The sequence below is a fragment of the Melanotaenia boesemani genome, chromosome 9 (assembly GCF_017639745.1).
Source record: "Melanotaenia boesemani isolate fMelBoe1 chromosome 9, fMelBoe1.pri, whole genome shotgun sequence".
In the NCBI taxonomy this organism is placed as follows: Eukaryota; Metazoa; Chordata; class Actinopteri; order Atheriniformes; family Melanotaeniidae; genus Melanotaenia; species Melanotaenia boesemani.
The window spans coordinates 36,992,842-37,002,226 of record NC_055690.1 but is presented as its reverse complement, the minus strand read 5'-3'; positions in this window follow the sequence as shown (position 1 = coordinate 37,002,226).

The window sequence follows — 9,385 nt, the reverse complement described above, 5'->3', positions numbered from 1 at the left end:
CTAGCATTACTCTGAGGCTAACTGAGCTAGCTAGCAGGAGATAATTACAAACTTGGTTAAAAAAAATAATGATAATAATTGAATAAATAAAATAAAAAAAAAACAAGATAAAATAAAAAGTTGCTATTCCCCCCCACACATCGCAGAAAAACGTCTTCTCTACATGACAGCACCTGGTCTACCTGGTCCACCTGGTGCACCTGGTCCACCTGGCCTCCCAGCAGTCTACCACTTAATGATGACGTCCATCTTGTTTGAATTCTTGCTTGTGTTGTTTTTCCTCTCAGATGTAAGTTGCTTTGGATAAAAGCGTCTGCTAAATGACTGTAGAATAGAACAGAATAGAACAGAAAACAATAGAATAGAACAGAACGTCTTACCTCCATCGTCTGGCTGTCTTCCTCTGGTTTCTTCACGTTTATCTACTGAGACTTCATCCTGACGCCGTGGAGGTGAGCCAGAAAGTGATCCTCTACCAGAAACTGCGTGCTTTAAGGATTGAGGTGTACGGTACTAGCTGGCCAGTAATCTGCACGGTGTAACTCTTAGATGAAATCAGACCACTTAATTACTGTAATCAGTAATAAAATTAATGAAAATTTGTTTCATGGAAATTAAACTTTGTTTGCAAATAAACACATAAATGATAAACTAACTGGACTTTCTAGAAAAAAAACACCACATGAAGCAACATGACGGGGGCGTGGGGCTGGAAAACGTAGCAACTCATGTCGTCACAACTTGGGTTCTTGGAAACGTTCTGGGGTCTCATTTATAACCGTTGCGTACGCACAAAATGGGGCCTGAAACTGGCGTACGCCTCTTTTCACGCAAAGGTTGTGATTTATAAAAAACAAACTTGAAAATGTGCGGTCTTTCACGGCAGCTCTGACCCATGCGTACGCTGGTTTTGGAGGCTGGGGGAATTGGCGACACAGATGAAGAGGTGGGGAATTAACAACACACTGCATCCAGAGTCCTCTTGTGGCAGCGTGGGGTCCTGTCACCATGTCTCCAATTAATTTTGCGCTCTGGCTGTATGACCGCAGATGTGATTTCGGCTCACTGGTCAGCGTGCATGACTTCAACCCGGCAAGAGTTCATAACCCGTCTCCGCTGTCTATGCGTCCTGCTACACTCTTCCACATCTAATTTCCCTAAATATCAAATATTAATAGATAGAGAATAGATATACTTTAAAGTATAAGAAGGATTCATAACAGCAGTGTTATATGCTGCACAGGTGAGCTATAACCACACAGCCTAAGGACCTTCCAAATAAATAGAAAGCTAAGAAAAATAAATCTCCTATCAACATATAATCAATTTGCCCACCAACGCATTCTCCTCCCCAGTGATCACCAAGGCTCTGTCCCGCTCACAGAGTTAACTGAGGTAACTATGTGTTGCCACTCACGACACTTACTCTTATTTGTCACGCCACTACTGTGGCTACCAAACAAAATAATTTTTCGACTCTCCACCTCACTCACTAATGCATCGATTTCTGCCTCTGTGAAGTTGCGTTTTTTGGTTCGCTTCCCTGCGGTTGCCATTGTTCATGGATCACAACATGGATCAGCTGGCTCATTTTAATACACGCTGAGGTACTTTGCATTGACCATTTATGGTGGAAAGTGGGTGTGTAGTGGGCGGAACATGAGCCAAATTCACCTGCGCAAACTTCAAGGACGAGTGTGATTTATAAAGGGGAAATTGCTTGCACCTGTGCGTACGCACGGTTTTATAATTCAGAATATTTTATGGCGTACGCCAACTTCCGGTTTTGGGCGTAAGCACACTTTTAGTAAGAATCCTACGCACAGTTTTATAAATGAGACCCCAGATGATGGAAACAGGGCTTTAGAAGCCTTCAGGATGTTTACTGTTTCATTCCAGGCTGTTTAGTTTATCTGTTTAGCTTGGATTGCAGTTTGTTTTCTACCTTTAGTTTTGTTCTTCCTTTCTCCATCCTTTCTCTTTCTAATTCTCCTCTATCCACCTATTTTTATATGTTTCTCCATTCCTGTTATGAGGAAAAACATATTTTAAAATAATAATAAAAGAACATTTAAGATTCAAGGGGAGCCCCATATCCAAAAGGCCCCTCGTTTGACCAAAATGTCTTGATTACCCTCAAATAAGGACGAGTCAGGGACCATTAACAGTCAGTCAGATCTCAGAAAATTCTGAGACCTTTTATTGAGATATATGACGTAGGACATACACGTACACATGAATACAGTTAACACATGAATACACTCTACTATTACAGGGAGAATAATCTAAACACTACAGTCAAATTCTGACATCCAAGTATTATGTTTTCCATTAACTTATAAAAAATTAAATGATTTAGCAGTTAAAGAAAAAAAGTAATGAGTTTCTGGATATATTTAAAACCCCCCAAAAAAATTAAATAAAAGAACTAACCACCTAAAGTTATAAATCTTATCAGAAGGATTAAATGGAGAAGTCTGCTTCTTGCAGCAGGTTACAGTAATCTCATAATATACAATTACACTGATAAAATCATACAATGTGGAAAGTATTTAGATAAGGCATTTTGTTAGCAAATTATCTGAAAGATCCTTGTGAAAAAACCTTGTCTTTACAAGAAATAATCTATATTCATGAAAGCTAAAAAAACATGTCCCCCTTAAATAATACATTTTTATGTATCAGAATATAGTGAAGAAATATCTAGTCTTCAAATAGGTCTCTAAAGCCTGGTACACACAATGATTTTTTAAATCATAGGAAATCTTTTTTACCTGGTCAAGACCTCACAAATGGAAATAAAAAAGTCAGTTTTGATCGTACTGCGTTGTGTGCTCCGAAAATGTAATCACAGAACACACACATGACGATGCAGTCCAGCAACTCATCTACAATCTAGTCCTCCGAGCTGGTCAAACATTGAAACATAGAAGATGAGCCATATCAACAACCGGCAAAAAACGTAGAAGAACCACATCAACAACCGGCAAAAAATGGAAAGAAGAACCATATCAACAACCGGCAAAAAACGAAGAAAAAGAACCATAGCAAACAACCGGCAAAAACCGTAGAAGAACCACACACACAACCGGCAAAAAATGGAAAGAAGAACCATATCAACAACCGGCAAAAAACGAAGAAAAAGAACCATAGCAAACAACCGGCAAAAACCGTAGAAGAACCACACACACAACCGGCAAAAAATGGAAAGAAGAACCATAGCAAACAACCGGCAAAAACCGTAGAAGAACCACATCAACAACCGGCAAAAAATGTAGAAGAAGAACCATATCAACAACTAGCAAAAAACGTAGAAGAACCATAGCAACAACCGGCAAAAAATATAGAAGAACCATACCAACAACTGGCAAAAAACGTAGAAGAACCACATCACCAACTGGCAAAAATGTAGAAGAACCACATCAACAACCGGCAAAAAACGTAGAAGAAGAACCACATCAACAACCAGCAAAAAATGTAGAAGAAGAACCACATCAACAACCAGCAAAAAATGTAGAAGAAGAACCATAGCAACAACCGGCAAAAAGCGTAGAAAAAGAAGCATGGCAACAACTGGCACAAAGCAAAGAAGAAGAAACATGGTAACAATCGGAAAGAAAGGGGAAAGAAGGGAATATATAGGACGGGGGAATGATGGAGGTCTTGGGACCATTGTTAACAGAAAAAGGCAGAACTAAAAAAAATATCAGACTGGAGACGGCGTGAACACGGACTTTGTTTACTTCCTTGCTCCCCAGCCAGCTCGCTCTGATTGGCCACATTCCGTGCCACGTCACCCCCCACACAGTCACAATGCACGAGTCGGCGGTGTTCTTCAGAAATCGGCACTGAAATATTAAACATGTTCAGTGTTCCCAACTGTGGCTATGACCCATATCGGAGCAGATTATCAGGACAAATCGGCTCATAACACACCACAGACCATATTATGACTGGACAGGGAAATCACACGATGATCGGGCGTTTGCCGTCCAAGGTTGGGAAGAGGCAAAATCAGGACAAAAACAGCCCAAATAGTGTTATGTGTGTACCAGGCTTATAAGTAAATACAACCCTCAGGTGAACAACAACACATTATATCGCCCATACTGCCATCCATGTTCTTTACCTGTTTGTGGGGCTAGAGCCTAACCAAGTTAGTCAGGCGAGAGGCGATGTTGTTGCAGCCGAATATTTCTAGACTCGGTCCTCTTCCTTCCCTTTGTAAAATGGCTGTAGGAGCATTTAATCATCAGTAGTTTTTAAATTCTTGACAGAACGTCCAAACACCAGATAAACACAGATGTCTGAGACTGAACAGGTGGAAACACCTAAACCTGAACGTCATTCATCATTCAGCTTGTAAGGATCTAAGTTATTAATTTGTGTTTTTGCATCATAACAACTCTTCACCTGTCTTGCGAGCTCATCGAGATTAGGATCTTAGCTGCTAGCAAAACATGGACAAATTTGTGAAGGTACCAATGGGCAATGAATGAATGAACAACAGATTTCAACTACTAAAAAAAGACAACAAAATCTGATGAGGCACATTTTGCCCTAGACATGACCAGGTAATGTTCAAGTAAAGGTCAATGGTACTGAAGAGACACCACAGTCTATCACCACCGTAGAATACCCCCTTGAAGTTCCTCTAACCAGCTCATATTTACACTGTAAACAACATTGTTTACAGATTAGTAGCAAAATTTTGCACTTTCGTCGTTTCTATTTTGTGTGGACACGCATGTGTCCTTTTAAAGAGACACGCCATCTAAATAATTCACCACAAACCTCACAAGGAAACGGTCTCTGTCCTGTGTGGATTCTCATGTGTTTGTTTAAGTTTGACTTCTCACTAAATCTTTGTCCACATTCATCACAGCTGAATGGTTTGTCTCCTGTGTGGATTCTCATGTGTTGGTTTAATTTTGTCTTTTGACTAAATCTTTGTCCACATTCATCACAGCTGAATGGTTTGTCTCCTGTGTGGATTCTCATGTGTTGGTTTAATTTTGTCTTGCGACTAAATCTTTGTCCACATTCATCACAGCTGAATGGTTTGTCTCCTGTGTGGATTCTCATGTGTTGGTTTAATTTTGTCTTGCGACTAAATCTTTGTCCACATTCATCACAGCTGAATGGTTTGTCTCCTGTGTGGATTCTCATGTGTGTGTTTAAGTTTGACTTCTCACTAAATCTTTGTCCACATTCATCACAGCTGAATGGTTTGTCTCCTGTGTGGATTCTCATGTGTTGGTTTAAGTTTGTCTTGTGACTAAATCTTTGTCCACATTCATCACAGCTGAATGGTTTGTCTCCTGTGTGGATTCTCATGTGTTGGTTTAAGTTTGTCTTGTGACTAAATCTTTGTCCACATTCATCACAGCTGAATGGTTTGTCTCCTGTGTGGATTCTCATGTGTTGGTTTAAGTTTGTCTTGCGACTAAATCTTTGTCCACATTCAGTCATTTTACCACAGATTTTTGATGTTGACATAAACATTAAATTTAACAGTTTTTACATGTGTCACTTTAAAACATCTTGTATGGTTTAAATAAAGGTTTCTTTGTTAAATGTCTCTAGAGAGATCGTTGGTGGTGAACCTCTTCACCACATTCAGAGCAGCTGAGGGATTTTCTGGCAGTGTTACACTCCACGTCACTGTTTACACCTGACCTATGTGCCCTGTCGTCATTCCATCTTCCATCACTTATCCTGATTGGGCCACAGATCCTGTGGTTCCTGTTTTATGGAGAGATGCTCCACGTCCTGCTTGTCAAGACCACATTTGCAGGGAACCCCTTCTTCTACCACCAACAGTTGTAGGCATCTGCAGATAACACTGAAAAACAAACAAAAATCTCTGTTAATTTCTCCATTTGACCATGTGTAGATCCACTGACAGAACATGGTGACCCTCATCTTTCCCTAGATACTGTCTGACGCACATCTGGGATATAGCTTAACTCCTTAAAGATATCATAGGTTGTTTACGACTTTAGTCTACGCCAGTCTTCACATTTATGTGCCCAAGCTCTGAGGCTTGAGGGGAGACAGGCTCTGCTTTGTCTCAGCCTTATCTGGTAAGGATGACCTCCAGTTGTCAACAGAAAGGTATAAAACCTTTTGTCTCTTCCTGGTCTTTTATTTCATCAATTTGTCTTCAATGGGATCTGTGTTGAAAGCTCAGTGGATCTGCATTCGACTACTCCGCCTAGGCTGCATTGTCTTCCTGCTTCAGGGTTCAGAAGACTGCTCTCAACTTGCAAGTAATTCTGTATTCAATACTTCTCTTGTAATAAACTTTATATACTTTTACTCATTCCAGACTCTTGGCAATGTTTCTACAACAAATTACAGGGCTCAGTGACATCTGATCTGTTGCACTCTCATGTGATGGCTGGAGTAGCACAGCACACTAAATAGTGGAGGGCAAAATGCAGAATAAAGTGCTAAAAACAAAAGCTGTGTACAAAGCACAGATGGGTTGTGTTGTGGCAGAGAAAATCAGTGGTGTTCTGTCAGAGTTTCTGAAAAAATAGTAGCAATCACTGCAGATAATGCTGCCATTATAAATATGGTTTTTAAGCGCCTGCAATTAGGTAAACTGTGCTGTGTTGCCCACGCACTCAACCCTTATGCACCCCTTTGAAAAAAAATCCCCTTTTGCACCCTAACACACATAAATGAGCATGTAAAAAGTCATATAAAATATTTTATATTTCCTTTTTACCTTTTTATTCTTCAAACCAGGATCAATTCTAATCATCCATATCAATGATTAATGAATTTTTAATTAATTTTTAATTTGCGGAAGTTAAAGATTAGCTTAGAAATTATATACGCATTATTAGTTTTTGGTTAGTGTCAAAAACTCCTGTTTTGTACCCTTCTGCACAGAAATATGCGCATAAAATCAAGTTATACTAAATAATAAATGAATTATTTTATTGTCTATTTTTTTTTTTTTTTTTTTTTTTAAACCTCATCAGACCTCACACACTGTAACAAAGAGTCTCACCTACAGTCCATGTAACAAGTCAAGCCATTCATTATAACACCATGAAGGCTAACAGAAAATAGACCATAAACAATATCTAGAAATGAATTGAACAATAACAACAATACCAACATAACACGAACAGTTCAGGGGAGGCAGGAGCTGCAAACTGAAGTAATGTTCCTTGCAAAGAGGTTTTTTGCAGTTGTTGCAGTTGCTTTGCACAATTCTTCTGCTAGAGCCAACCATGGTAATAATGTTTTTCAGCAGCTCCTCTGCCGGAGCAAATGGAGTGAAAAACTTGCCACTTGTGACTGTTACTCTTGTCAGGCCTTCTGTATTCTCCAGGACAACCCAGCAGCCGTCTTTTTTATTTTTTCCTGGGCCGGAGCACCAGCTGATCGGCCGGTGTTCGAACTCACGTGCAGTAAGATGTTTTTACGTCACAGGCTACCCACATTTTCAGGCCATACCTGGCTGGTTTCACTGGCATGTACTGCATAAAACTGCCGTGCCCTTTATATGGAACTAACTGCTCATCCACGCAGAAGTCCTCATCCTGGTTTGAAGATCACCTGTACCGGGAGGATTCCACTCGAGCGCCACAAAATAAGGTGGCAGCTGGTTTGACCACGGATACGCTAGAGATGGCTGCTTGACCGCAGTTGGAATTTGTGGGTGACCACTGGATTTTACCACTTTTAGACCTCCAAGACGGTCTTCCGTGGCTTCTTCACCACCGTTTGTGGAGTCACTGGAGCTGGTGGATGACTAGTCAGCCGCCGGAAGGTAGACCTCAACTTGGTGGAGTGAGTGTTGCTCTCTGTGATTTTATCTGAGATTCCACCGGTGTGCTCAGTCACATCTGTTTGGGACTGCATGATGTCCTGGGCCTGCATGATGTCCTGGGCCTGCATGATGTCCTGGGCCTCTGCTACCGTGTAACGGTTTTTTCATGGTATCAGGTAGGAAATTAAATGCTTTTCTCCAACTTGCTCTTATAAACTGTGCTGCAGATGCAGCTGTGTAAACAAAGATGAGGATTGTTTAGGGCTGCACAATTAATCGGATTTTGATCGTGATCACGATTTTGGTGGCTACAATTAAATGAACCTGATCGTCAACGATATTTACATTCACAATGTGACTCTGCTGCATGCATCTCTGATCACATACATTCTCAACCTGTACTCTGCCAACCACCAGGGGGCGAACGCAAGGCCAAGGCTTCATTAAGCTGCCTAAATAACGAGGGCGCAGTGGCGCACCCCTTTTACAGTTGACAGCTAGTTGTACTCAGTGTTGCCAACGTAGCAACTTCGTCGCTATATTTAGCGAGTTGTCAATCGCCTCTAGCAACTTATTTTTTAAAAAAACAACAAGCGACAAATCTAGCGACTTTTTCTGGTGATATTGGAGACTTTTGGAGACTGACGTGAAAGAGCGTATAGTTTACTCTTCAATGAGGACTGGGTGCTGCGCAAACCCCTCCCCCGTCCAAAAGCTCTCAGTAGAGGCTTGTTCCTCACGCAGCAGCAGCTGCATTCAGAGCAGGAGATGATCGCGTCTGTTTCATGAGCAGGCTGAAAATTAAACGTACATAGCTGCTGCTGGCTGATCCCACACTGGCTTACTGTCAGATATTAATGTTTATTAATGAAAAGTGTGGACATAAACATTAAAAAAGTTAAAAGTGTTGTGACATGTTGCAGACTCCTAATTAAAAACAATTACACTTAAAAAAATTTAAACTTAAAAAATAAAGAAAATTGAATTGAATTAAATTTTATAATTTTTTTGCTGTTCAAAACATTCTAGGTTGTCTTTTCTTCAATTTTTGCCTTTCTCACAACATCCCTCTCCATGGTAGCATCCCTTAAAACTGTATATACTAGTGATGGGATGTTTGGCTCTTTTCAGAGAGCCGGATGTTTTGGCTCCCAAAAGGCTCTTGATTTAGCATCTTTTGTAGCCCCATAATTTACATTAACTTCTCAAAAATGAATGGTAAATGTATTATATTTTTTTATCATCTATTCTAATTTAAAGTTTAATTTTTCACAAAAAATTGTTGCCATATAGTTTGTTTATAAATAAAAATACATGTTTTTCCAAACACGGTGAATAATCGTGATTAATAATCGTGATTACAATATTGATCAAAATAATCGTGATTATTATTTTGGTCATAATTGTGCAGCCCTAGGATTGTTTTCACTTCAACACATAACTTTGATGAGCTGCAAAGGGTCCTGTGTTTTGTTCATTTCAAAGCAGTGCAGGGGAATGCATGTAGATGTGCATTTTACATATTTTAAAATAAAAATGTGGAGCTGCTTGAACGTTCGGGAAAAAAATACACATGAAATGGATAATATGTAA